Here is a 16,159-nt window from a genome sequence, read left to right as displayed (position 1 = left end):
TCTTTAGTAAACCAGCATTCTCAGATATTCAGCCTCTGTACTCTTTTCATAAGTGCTTTTTCACTAACGCTGTCAAATATCGTTCTGTCAGCCAGCTTCCTAGCACCAGCCTTCATCGTATAGATGTGCAAAACTATTCTCAGTCTTTCATGTGAGGCCAGTTCAGATGTTTCCAAGTTTCGCTGTGATGTGTTGCCGTGCAATAATTGTATATGCATCTTCAGACGTGTTCCTATTGAGGTCAGTGCATTTTTAAGTTGGATTCATATTTATCCCCACCTGCTGTCCCGATCAGACTTTTTCCGATTGTCGTTGCCGATGTAAAGAATCATCTCGTACTTCAAGCATGTTACTTAGACTAAACGTATTTTGTAGTATGTAGACTATCCAAATCTAAGAATAGTTAATTTTTTTTAAATTGCAGAATACTCCTCAGGCGCCACCTGCAAATTGCAATTCCTTGCTAATGGATGAGTGCTTGCAGAACCCCACATTTGGATCCAAAGAAAAGAAGGGAAGTGTGTAATCCACATCACGTGGCATTATAGTCGGTTGCATATGTTGTGTTTCTGCTCTGGAAGAGGAAGGATTTAGCACGTGTGTTGATGCGTCTTCGTATTTATTTTTATTTTGTTTACCTAAGTGCTGCTACTGTTCAAATCCACACCGTGCTCCAATGCTGAGTCCTTCTTAGCCTGTGCAGCAGCATAGACCTCCAAACTCCATGGAATTCAGACAAACGTCCCTTTCTTTCAGGGACGGGGTTAGTTATAAAAGCAGGTGCTTCGAGTTTTGGCTTTGCTGATATATGAGACCTTGAGCGAAGGAGATGTCTGTGTGTGTGTGTGTGTGTGTGTGTGTTTTAAGTTTATTTATTTATTTTGAGAGAGAGAGAGAGTAGGGGAGGGGGAGAGAGAGAGGGAAAGAGGGAGAATGGGAGAGAGAATCCCAAGCAGGCTCCACACTGCCAGCCCAGAGCCCGACGTGGGAACCGAACTCACGAACTGTGAGATCATGACCTGAGCCGAAGTTGGATGCTTAACTGACTCACCCACCCAAGCACCTCTCCCTGTGTTCTTCAACAGCTTTCTGTCTGTATAATGTAGTGGACCCTCTAAAATGGGGCCAGCAAACTATTTCTGTAAAGGGCTAGGCAGCAAATATTTCAGATTTTGTGAGCCCAGAGTTAATATTGAGAATGTCATGCAGGCACTTAATTGTTTCTCAATAAAACTATATTTCTGAGGTTTGAAATTCCTAAAATTTTCATGTGTCACGACAGCATAGTTGGACACATTTTTTTTAGAGCTATTAAACTTTATTTCTTAGAGCAGTTTTAGGTTTATAGAAAGTTTGATTTAGCAAAAAGTATGGAAAACTCACATATATTTCCTCCTCAGGTCCTCCTTCCTCCTCTCCTATTTTCCTCTATTTTTAATACCTGGCATTAATGTGGTATATTTATTACACGCGATGAGTGTTGATACTTTGCTTTTGACTGAAGTTCATCGTCTATGTTACGTTTCACTTTTTGCGTTGTATGATTCTATGGGTTTTGACAAATGTCACATATCTACCATTACAGTATTGTACAGAATATTTCCAGTGCCCTAAAAATCCCCTGTGCTCTACTGTTCTTCTCTCCTCTCTTTCTTCCAAGCCCCCGGAGACCGCTCATCTTTCTACTGTCTCCATAGTATTGATTTTTCCAGAATGTCTCATGAGTCAGAATCATAGAGGGTATAGCACTTTCAGATCGACTCCTTTCACTGAGTAATGCGAACTTACGGTTCCTCCCTTTATTTTGAGGACTTGTTAATTCATTTCTCTTTACCACACATTATATCCCACTGTACAGATACACCACACTTTATCCACTCACCTACTGAAGGACACCTTAGTTGCCTCCAAGTTTTGACGAGGATGAATGAAGCTGCTATAAACATCCACGTGCAGGTTTCTTTGTGGACGGAAGTTTTCAGTTTGGGTAAATACCAAGCAGTTGCAGGATCCTATGGTGAGTGCATGTTTAGTTTTGTAGGAAACTGCAAAACTGTCTTCTAGAGTGATTGTACCGTGACACGTTCCCGCCAGCAGTGAATGAGGGTTCCTGTGGCCCCACATCCTCACCAGCCTTTGCTGGTGTCAGTGTTCTGGGTTTTGGCCATTCTTTTTTTTTTTTTTTTTTTTTTTTCTAACGTTTATTTATTTTTGAGACAGAGAGAGACAGAGCATGAATGGGGGAGGGTCAGAGAAAGGCAGACACAGAATCTGAAACAGGCTCCAGGCTCTGAGGTGTCAACACAGAGCCTGACGCGGGGCTCGAACTCACGGACTGCGAGATCATGACCTGAGCTGAAGTCGGCCGCTTAACCGACTGAGCCACCCAGGCGCCCCTGGGTTTTGGCCATTCTGACAGGTGTGTAGAGGTATTTAACTTTTGTTTTAATTGGTAACTTCCTAATGACACGTGATGTTGAGCGTCTTTTCATATGCTTATTTGTCAACCGTGTATCTTCTTTGGCGAGGCGTCTGTTCGGATCTTTGCCCATTTTTAAAAATCAATGTTGTTTGTTTCCTTACTGTTGAGTTTTAAGAATTCTTTGCATATTGTGGCTGATAGCCCTTGATCAGGTACATCCTTTGCAAATATTTTCTCCCCGTCTGGCGCTTGTCCTTTCAATATCCTGACGGTGTCTTTCACAAAGCAAAACTTTTAAATTTGAATGAAGTCCCTCTCATCAATTATTTCTTTCATGGATCCTGCTTTTGATGTTATATTTAAAATCCGTCAACACACCCCGGGCTGCCTAGAGTTTCTCCTGTGTTATCTTCCAAGAGTTTTATACTTTTGCTTTTTATATTTGGATCTATGAGCCATTTTCAGTTCATTGTTGTGACAGGTATAAGGTCTTGGGCTACATTCATGTTTCTGCATGTAGGTGTCTCATTGTTCCAGTACCACTTGTTGGAAAGACTATCCTTTTTCTGTATTTAACTACCTTGGACTTTTTTTTTTAATGTTTTATATTTATTTTGAAGGTGGCGGAGGGACAGAGAGAGGAAGAGAGAGAGTCCCAGGCAGGCTCCATGCTGGTAGCACAGAGCCCGATGCGAGGCTCAAACCCACACGCTGTGAGATCATGACCCGAACTGAAATCAAGAGTTGGATGCTTAACCGACTGAGCTACCCAGAGGCCCCACGACCTTGGATGTTTTTTCAAAGATAAATTGTCTACTCACCCTAGAGTCATCCCTGATCCACAAGGCATCTGTTCGAAGGTCCTGAAATTGCAGATTATATTGAACCCTATATATTCTATGTTTTTTTTTCCTGTACATACATACCCATGATAAAGTGTAAGGTATAAACTAGGCAAAGTAAGAGATTAACAACTATAACTGACAATGAAATAAAACAATTATAACAATACGACTGTGGTAAAATTTATGTGGATGTGGTCTCTCTCTCTCTCTCTCTCTCAAAATATCTTACTGTACTGTCCTTACCCTTCCTCTTGTGATGCTGTGAGATGATAAAATGTCTATGTGATGAGATGAAGTGAGGTGAGTGATGCAGGTGCTGAGACGTAGCATTAGGCTTATTGACTGCCCGCCAGAAGGAGGATCATCTACTCCAGGACTGTGGTTGAGCTGAGTAACTCAACGCTGCGGAAAGCAGAATCGTGGATGAGAAGGGACCACTGTATTTGTGTGGGTCTATTTCTAGGCTCTCTATTCTGTGTCATCAACCGATTTGTCTATTCTTTCACCAGTGTTCTTTTGCCGTCCATTTTTGTGTCTTGATTATTACAGCCCTGCAGGGAGTCTCGCCAGTTCTTTTCGTGTTTCCCCCATGTCGTTCTTATTCTTGAACGTTGTGTTGGCTGTTCCAGCCCATCTGGAGCTAGAGGATCCCACCTCAGCATCGCCTTCCCCCACCCTTCTGCTTTCACAACATGGCAGCTGGGGTCCAGGATGGACCCCAGAGGGCGCACGGTGTCTTGAATTTTACAGGACCACAGCAGTTTTGATGTCAGAGAAGAACAAATGGAGTTAAAACCCTAAGGTCATGCATTGACTAGAAGGATGGTTAAAAAAGCTCTATGTTATAAATAATGTGGGTATAATCTCATCATTTATGTTATCATGAAAAGTTATTAGAAGTATAGAAACAGAATCCTCAACAGATAGAGGATTCCTCTGACGTTAAAAGGGATAGTAAGTGAAAAATGGAAACAAATGTGTTAAAAAGAACAGTGAAGAGGAAGGTCAAGGAGAAAGAAAAACATATGACACTAAAACATACATGCGTCAATAGTGCATTAAATATAAGTAAGCTAAATGTTCGCGTTGAAAGAAAAAGTTTATCAGTGTGGATAAAAAGACAACTATTTGGTCTTTATCAGGGACATATTTATAATACAAAGCAACAGGAAAGCAGAAAGAAAAACAAAACATATAGAATACAAACACTAACCCCCAAAATCCTCTATTATCTATATTACTATCACAAGACATATATTTAAGCAAGAGATAAAGGAAACTTCAAATGATGAAAGATTCAGTTTATCAGAAATGTATAACTATTATTAATTTTATGTACCTGATAGTACTCTATGACAAACTACACAGAGAAACCAATAACCCCATAATCAAAGGGAAATATATTAACATACATTTTCAGAAAGCAACAGAATACATTGATTGATAAAACATCAAAATACAAAAGATTTGGCTACCAGGATTCACAAAATGGTCTTAATGGAAATCTGTAGAATGCTATACTCAACATGTACACATTGTTTTTCATTTCTTAAAACTTTAAAAAAATTTTATTTATTTTTGTGAGAGAGAGCGTGAACAGGGGAAGGGGCAGAGAGAGAGGGGTACAGAGGGTCTGCAGTGGGTTCTGTGCTGATAACAGCAAGCCCAACGTGGGGCTCGAACTCACAAACTGTGAGATCATGACCTGAGTCAAAGTCGGACGCTCAACCCACTGAGCCACCCAGGCGCCCTCTACATATCGTTTTCCAGAACGTATGGGAGTTGTGTGAAACTGACCACCTCTTGGGTCATGATTAAGTCACAAAAATTCAGATGCCTGCATTCATATAGAATATATTCTCGACCTGATCCAACTAGGCTGGAGTTAGGAATGAAATGAGCACATAGGTGAGGATTGATCGATGGAAATATAATGCAGTGCAACACAGAGAAATACAATAATATAGGACAGATTTTCATAAACCTATGATGACTGCCACGAATTCAAGATAATAATCAACTCAATTTTGAACGGGAAGCCCACGAAACAATTGTGGAAGCAAGAGCACTCTGGAGAGGCCATAGACGCAAAAGCCTTGCCCCGGAATCGTGTTGATGCTTTAGAACAGGGGTCAGCAACCTTTTGCTGTATAGGTCTAGACAGTAAATACGGCAGGCTCTGTGGGTCACGTGGTTTTGTCACACCTCCTCAACTCTGCAGTTGTGGAGTGAAAGCGGCCAGAGACAGCACACAGACAGACAAATGTGTGTGGCTGTGTCCCAGCAAAACTTTATCTGGAAACACAGGCTGTGGGCCGGATCGGCTTTCTTCGACAGCAGCCGGATCACGTTCAGGCTGGCCCGCCGTCCCGGAAAATTTCATTGTGGTGCCGGATCAACATAGAGCCATGTTAAGTATCATCATCTGACCTTGACGAGAAAACAAAACCAGAAACAAAACCCCAAAACCAAAAACTATAATTCTAGTGTCTCTGTGAAGAAGACATGGAAGCCTAAGGAGGTGGACGAAGAAGGTCACTGAACCACGGGGAGAGTCAATAATGCTCAGACCAGGGGTTGGCAAACTACCGCCCCCCCCCACAAAATCCAACCCCGCCTCGTGTCGGGCCAGAAACTTAAGAATGATTTTTACATTTTAAAAGCGTTGTAATTTTAAAAGGGTTGTACGAAGTGAAGGTTATGCGCCCGAGACCACGCGTGGCTTGCAAAGTCCGGCATGTGCCGTGTGGCTCTGTAAAGAAGACGTTTGTGGACATTTGGCAGTGTTGCAAGTGGGGATGAGAAGACTCAAATTTACGCTGGATGGGCAGAACTGAAAGCCGGGGAACACTTCTATCTACACCTTCCCTCTCATCGTCTACACTTGGATCCCAAATTTAAGAAGTTCAAAATGGACGTTCTTGACTTCCTCCCCCGACGTTTCCTTCTCTGAGTCTCCCACATCTCAATAAATTCTGGCTCTGTCCCTGTTTCGCGCGGCCCCAAATCTGTGGAGTAACCTTTACTTGTCCACAACCAGTCTATAAGTCTTCTCTTTGCTGATATGCCAAGCATTTCCATAATCTAACTACTTTTCAGCATCTCCATCTGCCTGAATACAAAAGCCTCTTCACTGGTAATCTTGCTTCTTGTATCCTTTACCCCCAATTCTGTTTTCAACACAGTGGCCAAAATGTCCTGGTTGGACATAATTCATCACAGGAATAGGAAAATCAATACTGAATAAGAACAGCTAAAACAAAAGGCTTAACTTGTCAGATACGATGATTTATTATAAAGCTACAGTAATTAAGGCAAAGAGACCAATAGAACAGACTAGACGGCCCAGAAATTGCCCACCCATGGAAGGTCATGTGATTTATGACATTGCCTTGCAGTAAGGAAAAGGAGGTATTTTGAAAAATATAGATTTGAGATAATTGGCTATCCATGTGAATATAAAAAATGTTGACCATATAGCTAAGACTATATACAGAAATCAATTTTAGATATAAAACTGTATTGCACTAAAACAATAAAGTTTTTGGAAGAAAACACTGAAAAATATCAAGACATTGTGGTAGGAAAAATTTTCTTAGAACACACGTGGTTAAAAACACTCACCATATAGGACAAAGATAAATTTGACTATGTTAAAATTATGAACTTAACTCTTCATCAAAATATATCATTGACGGTGCATATGTAAGACCCAACCAGGGGGAGGTATTTTTAATGCATATGTTTGGAAAGGGGCTCATGAATATTATTTTATGAATCAAAGAGGAGATCCCGTAAAAATAGGCAAAAGCCTTACTTGAACAGATACTTCACAAGAGAGAATGTCCAAAGGGCAATAAACATGCAAAAATGTGTTCATCAGGAGAAACAAAAGCAACACTCACCTCCCAGGATGCTTAAAATGATAAAGGTAGACGACATCTAATGCCGATAAAGCGCAGAGCAAGGGAAACTCTTGTATATGTTGATGGAAGGATAAATTGGTAAAAATACCTAAAATTTTTGGAAAACTGGTAGTATCTGCTAAAACTGACCAAATGCATGGCATTCCCTTATGACACAGCAAATCCGCTCCCAGGGATTTTATATTCCAATAGACATGAGTAAGTGCATTCACCAGAAGATGTACTAGAAAGTCTAAGTGGCACTATTCTTAAAGGCCAAGTGGGAGAAAAATGGAGGCACCATCCGCAGTGACCAGATACGTAAATTGTGGAACATTCCTGCAATTGAATAGCGTATAGCAATGACATAGAACAAACAGCAACTATCCAGGCAGCAGCAGGTGCAAATCTCAGAAACCAAGTGTCGGGTGGAAGAAGTCAAGTAAAAATTAGTAGAGACGATTGGATGCTGTTTCGGAAACATGAAAAGGACATAAAAAAAAAAAAGCCCCAAGCAGGCCAATGAATCTGTGGAGTCAGAAGTCAGGACATGGGCTACCTTTTGGAGTCAGAGGCATTGACTGCCGGGTGCTGGTAACACGCTGCTTCTTCATCTCGTGCCAGGTTACAAAAGTGTCCACTGTGAAAAATTTACCATTTCCATACCTATTAGGAATTTTACAATTCATGCATTTAAGAACTCAATCAAAGGTTAAGTAAATGAAGCAAAAAGGTACATCGGGGGGCTCACTTTTAATGGAACCACGGAAACCAGATTTAGTCTCTCACCTGATACAGCTAAGAACCAGAGAGAACACTCACCCATATATGTATTTGTGCAGAGTAGGAATTGGCTTCCTGGTATCTGCCTGGGATTATTCTAAGTGTGGAGGAGAGATCAGTGAACAGAACCCATCAAATCTCTGGTCTTAAGGGGCTTTCACGCAGTGGATGGATAGAGGGGAGGGACAAACGATCCGATAGAGCTCAGTCGTGTGCTGTCAGGTCACACCCTGTGTAGTGTGACAGAGAAGGGTGTTGGGGGTTCTGATTAGTCAAAGTTGGCCAGACGAGGCTTCCCCTAGGAGGACATATTGGTGCTGAGGAATGCTGACGAGCAAGGTCTAGACACAAGGAAATAATAGGGAGGGAGAGGAGCAGGTACGTGAGAGGTCCGAGGAAGGTTCAAGCTGGTGAGTTCCATGACCAGGAAGGAGGCCAGGCAGGCTGGAGACTCAGGCGGGATTTCTACGTTACAGTCTTGGGGAGGCTGCCTTCTTCTCCAGGAAACCTCAGTTTTGCAGTTAAGGCCTTCAACTGATTGGGTGAGGCCCACCCATATTTTGAGGGTAATCTGCTTTACTCAAAGTCAACTGATTGATCACATGTCCAGTGTTAATCACATATATAAAATACCTTCACAGCAACATCTAGACTAGTTTTTGACAGAACTGGGCACCACAGCCTGGCCAAGTGGACATATAGCATTAACCATCACATCCAGGCAAAGATGCTTATAGACGTGAGGGGTTCAGAGCAGTCTGGTGCCCAACTTGCGAAATATGATTTCCTGATTTTCCTCAACCTTGATCCAACAAACCAAGTTCCTTAACGTAGGTTCTGTCCCTCACAGACAATGTCGTCACCCCCTGCCTGACTGTGCTTTATTCTATTTTCTCTCGGTAACGTGACTGTCTGGTGTGCTGGACGGGAAGGGATTGAGTGAGGTTGTCCACAGGTGGAGAGTGTCTGCTTCTAGAGAATGGGGAAAAGTCTCGGTGGGGGGTGGGGTGGGGACCAGACCTTCAGCAGGGTTTTCCAGATGGTGATGTGAGGCAGTAGAAGGGCCCGGACTTTGGGATCAGATGCATCTTGATGGGGGTCCGGCCGGCTGTGGGCTCTGAGCTGAATGACCTTGGACAAGCTGGTCCAAGAATCTCTTTTCCTTTATGGTCAGAGGCAGGTAATAAAGTTCAGGTCTCAGGGGGGCGGAATGGGGGGTAGAGGTGGAATCATACCCAGTGTCTTTCACTTTCTGGAACCTGGTAGAACTAAGGTAACACTAACTGTCTTTTCTTTCCTGTGGGGCAGACCCGTCGCCTGGCTTGTGGAGCCTGGCCGACGGGTCCGCAGTCAGGGTGCAGCTGTCACAACTGCGGTGCAGAAAGCCAGGGTGGCTCCCTTGGGAAGGCAGGCCCCCGACACGGGGACCCCGGGGGCGGTGCGGAGACTGTGGCCCGGTGGGCTCCGACCCTGCACCGCCTCTTTCCAAGATCCTCGGGTGGATCCCAGCGGCCGGGGCTGACCTTAGGTCACGGGAGGCTGGAGTCCAGGCCTGGTTGTCAGGCCCTCGCCGCTGGTCACTGCGCAGACCCAGCGCAAAGAGCGCCCCGAGGCTCGTGCTGGTGCGTGTCAGGGACGCTGCAGGTTGTCAGCGCCGCTGGGATCCTTGCGACTCTCTGCAGGTGGGAGACGCCAAGGCCTTGGCTCAGGGATCCGGCAGGTGCCTGGAGGGGGTGTGGCTGCGGCCTGGGTCCCTGCGTGGGCGGGGCCGCTCGGGGACCCTCCTCCCACCCCTGCCCCTCAGCCTGGGGACCGTGAGCCCCGCTTGCCCTTCGTGCCTGCACCTGCCTTGTGTTTCTAAGATTCCTGATCCCAGTCGGAATGTGACAGCTGTCCACTTCTTTAACAGTAGACAGTGGAGCTCGAGCTGACCTCGAACTTCTTTGTGTCGTTATTTTTCGCGACTTTTAATGACCAGGAATGGCAGACGACAGGCTATTTGGATGTTTTTCATGTTGCTCATCATGTGTGAATTAATTTTCACACGGGTGTGAAACCTGCAGCCGTTAAACCTTGTGCCAAGAAGCCTGGAGCTCGTGGGCTTCAGCATCAGCCACGGCCGTGGCCAATTCATCCCCCCTTCATGTTCTCCAACAGAAGGTGCGAAATGACCAGGCTTGGGGGACTCTGCACGCAGCTGTGCTTTGTGGCATTTCCACTTTGTCTTTTGTGTTTTCTCTGTAAGTGATCAGGCGAGCTGCGTACGGTGTGGGAAACAACTTGTAAGAAGATCAACTTTTGTTTTTCTGAGTTGATAACCTGGGCGGTTTGTGGTATGATAACCGTGTTCACACCCAGAGTCTGGACGCTTAGATAAGGATGTGAGGAGGCCCTCCTTAGGCTTCTTCTTTGTCTTTCCACTAGAACCTTTCAAAGCAACCACTAAGAGTTAAGCCGAAGACAAGTTAGTGACCTCTGCCCCATCATCTAGTAACAGGGTGGGGGGGGGCTTGCCATCCTGTCTCTCTGTCTCCTGCTGGTTCTGACCTGGGACAGAGGACCACCCTTCCTCTGCTCCTTGCATCCCCCTCCCCCCCCATTCTGGGGACTTATAAGTGACGAACCTTGTGATTGCTTTGTGTGGGTCCGTTGAAACTGCCCCTTCAATCAAAATGGCCCCATGGGTTCCACTTCCCCAAATGGGCGTCTGGATGCTAAGGGAGCTTCCAGTTGAAAGGTGTGGGTGGCTTAATTCGAAACACCAGATAAGGGGCTCCGAACATGGTAACTCAGGCAGCAGCTGCTACACACACAAAAAACCACCCAGGGCTTCACCGGGGCGGATCCAGATGGAAGTCCGCTGTTGTCCCGCTTGGGGAAGATCTCGGGGGGCACCTGGGACGAATGATCTCCTGAACAGATGCTCAGTGTCAGAGAACCATGGCGACGAGAATCAGTGATAAATGAGGGAGAGGAGCTCACGCTTCACAGCCCTCGGATTTTCATGCTCTGTACAGAACCTCTGTAGCGTGCAGCATTTCCAAATTACCCAGAAGGAAGCCTCCTTCCCCACAAACACGGGCAAGGCGTTTTCTGGGATAGCATCTGGTCTCTAGACCGTTTTCTGAGCAAGGTCCACAAGCCATGCAAATGTAACTGTGGAAGAAGGAAAATGTCTTAAGGCCACTGTTAGCGGATTTTCTTCCCCTTCCACCTAAACCCTGACACGAACAAACTGAATCGAAGACACTAACAAACTTATTCTTTTTTCTCAACTGAGCCCATCAACGTTTTGTTGCTTATCAAACCAGGCTATTAAAACAGAAAGAAAATTTAGCAGTGGGAAACAGGGAAGCTTTTACTCAAACTTCATATTTCCCAGGCACTGGTAACATAGGCAATAATTTTAAAGGAAAATATGGTATGATTGTGGGAAAGGGATCTCTCAGAAACACAGGAAAAGGACTTTTGGAACCTCCCTAAAGCAATAGCATGAAAGTGATTTAATAGCAACACAGACTAAATTCCCAAGGTCGGTAATTTCATTTCCCATCATTTCACAGAATAACCATCTAGAGGATTCACAGAAAATGAAAAGCCCCCCCCACTGAGTCACTAACAAAACTTTTTTTTTTTTGCCTACAGACCAGAAAAACATGAAATTTCCAACCCCTTTACAACAGCCCCTTCCAGTAACGATTTACTCAAATATGTCCAAGACAGCTTATTATGATGGGGAAAGAAGAAGCATGACTTCTGATCCAATTTAATGGGCAGAGGCAAAACCCTGACTGAACTCCATGGCATCTTAATATGCCATGTCCTGCCGCCCCCAATCTACATATTGCCCCTCAAGGGACGCAAGAGGCAGCCACCGTCTGGATGATGGCATCAGAAATTTGTGACCTTGAGGGGAATGAGAATCGAGCTCTTTGTTGCCACTCTTCCCCTCAAACTCCTTTCAGCTGTGTAGGACCCGCCATATTGCCATGACCTGTATCCTTGGGTAGAGTCACGGAAAGACTGGCCCTCATGCAGCAAACGTGGCAGGCGAGAACGTTCACAATCCCATGAGTGCTTTGCTTCCTCCCTTCAGGTGGGCAGCTACAAAGAGAAAGTTAAAATTTAAGTCATAGGAAGTGGCATTTTCCACCCTATGTGTGAGATACTGTGCAAAACTATGGAGGGGGCTTTAATGACTTCCTTGAAGGCTGGGAACATCACCCAACACTGAGGCAGCCTCAGAATCAACACAGAGCTTGGAGATTGAGTCTCGCGTGACAAACTGAACATTCTTTTGTGGGTGGGCTCCTGAGACACCCAGCTGTGGCCTCGAATCCCAGTCCTGCGTGTTAGTGAGTTAGGTGGTCTTACATGAACGAACACAGAGTATTCCTCTGTCAAGAGATGGAAAAATACTGGAATTCAGGGCTGTCTGATAATTAAATGGGGTAACTCCTGTGAACCATTTCGCACCATACGTGATAAATACCAAACTCAAGAAATGCTATTAACTTTACAATTTCCTGTACTGTCGCGGTCCTAGGAGGAAAGGACAACAGCAGACATTCTCTTATAGAGTTAAATAAACACCACTCAAGTTCTACAGACTTCCTGCCATCGATACCCGGTAAGATATTTCAGCTAAAGTAAGGAATTCCATTCCTTCAAAAGCCAAACTCTGGCTCCTGGGAATTTGAAACTATTTGAAACGTAAGATGAATATGATATATTTTGGAGTTTAGAATCTTACCATAGCAAACCCCATGGTCTCTTTCCATAACACAGCTAATTCTCAGAATGTAAAAATCTTTCTTTAAATGCAGAATATTAAAAGAGAGGAAGATTGTAGCGATCAGTCCAGCCCTTGCAATGCACTACGGTCATGTGAGGAGGTGCTCGGTGAATGCCCGTGCATAGCTCGAAGGAAGAACGTGGTTGTTTGCCTTTAGTTATGGAAGTGATGTCCTGTGACCTGACACAATGATGCAGAGAAGGTGGGAGAAGGGGGACAGTCCCAGATGTCATGAGCAGCCTGAGTGCACGTTTCACTGGGGTGGATTTTAGAATACGGTGGGGGCTCTTTGACATCCAGATGGTTCTTTTCTAAATATCTTCAGATTAGACTATTTCTGCTCTAGTCTGTATTATATCAAACTCAATGATCAATGAAAAGTGATTCCTGCTTTATGGCTCTTCCTTCATGTGAAATCTAAAATCTCTTACCTGCCATATCAGACTGTATAGATAGATATAGATATAGACATATAGACATATAGACATATATAGATATTTCATTTTCTTTATCTATTCATCAGTCAACTGACACTTGGATTGTTTTCATATCTTGTTTCTTGTGAATCATGCTGCAGTGGACATGGGAGGGCAGGTATCTCTTCATGGTACGGATCTCGTTTCCTTTGGGTATATGCCTAGATGAGGGATTGCCAGATCATAGGGTGGTTCTATTCTTAATTGTCTGAGGAACCTCCATACTGTTTTCCAGTGACTGTAGCAATTTACATTCCCACCAACGGTGCACGAGGGGTCCCTTTTCTTCACATCCTTGTCAACATTTGGTACCTTTTGTCCTTTTGTTGGTAGATGTCCTAACAGGTGTGAGGTGGTAGTTTGTAGTTAAAACAAAATTTTTTTTTTAATGTTTATTTATTTTTGAGAGAGAGAGACACAGACAGAGTGTGAGTGGGGAGGGGCAGAGAGAGAGGGAGACACAGAATCTGCAGCAGGCTCCAGGCTCCGAGCTGTCAGCACAGGGCCCGACGCGGGGCTCGAACTCACAGAGCGTGAGATCATGACCTGAGCCGAAGCCGGACGCTTCACCGACTGGGCCACCCAGGCGCCCCAAGTCATACTCATTTTAAAGTGCATCTTTCATTTAAATGTGAGTCGCTCCAGCTGCAGGGATGCTCTTGTGCTACTTTTCTGGGGCTGCCGTCACGAAGTCCGGACTGGGCGGTTTACCCAGCGGAAGCGAATCGTCTCTGCTTCTGGAGGCCAGAATGTGAGATCCAGATGTGGGCAGGCCCGGTTCCTCGGGAGACGGTGAGGGGAATGTGCTCCACGGTTGGTTCTCTCTCGGCCTCGGGTGTTCGTTGGCTTGTATTCGCATCCCCCCGACCTTTGCCTTGTGTTCACATGCTATTCTCCCAGCGTGGGTCTGTCTCCAAATTTCCCCTTTTCCTAAGAATGCCAGTCTTAATGGATGAGGGGCCGGTGGCCTCATTAGACCTCGTTACCTCCCCAAAGACCTTATTTCCAAATAGGGTCACATTTGGAAGAGAAGGGCTTCGACCTGAATTGTGGGTGGACGTCTTCAGCCCATAACCGAATTGTGAATTGATGGTGACTGGGGAATCTACCCTACCTGGCAGCCCCTTCCCGAGGGACCAGGGCCCCCGCGACACACACAGCATGACCTCCCGACCGCCATGTTCTCTAGGCGCCTAGGAAGAACCTCAGCATGGCCTCATGGGCCCCCTTGGAGGAACTTGCGCATATTCCGTGGCTTCTTCTTGTCATTCCGGGCTTCCTTCAGGGAAACACAAAGCACCGAGTCCTGTCTTGCTTCACAATTTTCCCGAACCTCTTTAGCTTGGGCCTGATGTGGCCGGTCAGAAATTCTATCTGTGACACATCCACTTGGCATTTTGAAGGGGATCTCACAACGACACGCTCGAGAAACCCGTGCATAAAAGGTTGCTTGGAAATTAAATGATAACGTCATCGTAAATCTCTAATTATGTGGAACGGGCTGTTCTTATCATCATCCGGTGTTACGAACTTTTAAGTACACTCTGCCTGAAACTTTACGGGAATGCCATCTACGTCGTGAGCCTTTTTGTGCCAAGCTTATTTTAGAAGGGAAAATTTGTGTGAAAATATATGATCTATAAAATATCTTTGTCACAGGTGTAACGGCTGCTGGAATTCCAGTGCTGGAATTTGGGCGAAAGATGCTCAGATCTCAGACACATGGAAACGGTGACTGGAGCACAGATCATCCAGGCCACCACCCAGAGTGGAGTCAACTAGGTAATAGCTTAATGAAAGAGAGATATGTAATAAAACGAATTAACCTTTTCTTTTTTTAATTTTTTAACGTTTATTTATTATCGAAAGGCAGAGAGAGACAGAGCGTGAGCAGGGGAGGGGCAGAGAGAGAGGGAGACACAGAATCTGAATCAGGCTCCAGGCTCTGAGCCGTCAGCACAGAGCCTGACGCGGGGCTCGAACGCACAAACCACGAGATCGTGACCTGAGCCGAAGGCGGACGCCCAACTGACTGAGCCACCCAGGCGCCCCAAAACGAATTAACCTTTAACCGATAATGACACTGAGGGGAAACACAGTGGGTAAATCTCTGTATCAATTTTCTCTCTGCTATAAAAATCCAGGTGATTTTCAAACTTAATAAGTTAGAACCCACTTTGCCGGCAAATGGATAATGTTAGTGGTGACAATCTGGTTACCATTTCAGGGACTATCCAGAGAAAATCATGTCCCTGAGTTAGGATGTGGGTGTGTATTTAAGATTCCTTTGATCAGGTGCGTGGACTGCCAATTTTCACTGCAAACGCTCCCTTTGCTTTTTTATTCATTCATTGAAATAAATGCAGCAAACATTGTTAAGTGCAAGGGGTAAAGATATCTGGCTTTGGAAATCCTAGACCAAAGGCAGGAAGTAAACGTTAGTTCATCAACTAGTCCATCAAATTGCTTTTAGTGATAAAAATTTTATCACTTTCCTGGCTTTAATGGACTCCTATCCAGCTGAGCTAAATAAAAGTGGGTTCAGACAAGCGTTTGTTTATTTTCTCCTTGAGGACAAACTGTTTTGAATAGTGCAAGCCAAGACCCCCCCCCTTTTTTAGCCCAAAAGAGGGAAAGAAAATACACATATTTGTGGAAATTTAAATAAATATTGCTGCGTGTGGTGTAAGGAATTATAGAAGTATCTACTCCATCTTTCTAAAAATAAAGTATGTTTCATCAAGGACTTCAAAATGTCTTTCATCAATTTTAAGAGGACGGATTTCCCCCGAATTCCAGAAGATAAAGCCATTCCTTGCAGGCTAATGGCCAGTGTGAATGATGGAAGACAAATGATCGTCTGTTGGTTTTGATACAAGCATGTGATGAAAATCGGAGCTTTTTAGAGAACATTTTGTCCAGAGCAGACGTCT

The sequence above is a fragment of the Panthera leo genome, chromosome A1, assembly GCF_018350215.1.
Source record: "Panthera leo isolate Ple1 chromosome A1, P.leo_Ple1_pat1.1, whole genome shotgun sequence".
NCBI lineage: Eukaryota > Metazoa > Chordata > Mammalia > Carnivora > Felidae > Panthera > Panthera leo.
Note: the sequence above shows the minus strand (reverse complement) of the source record.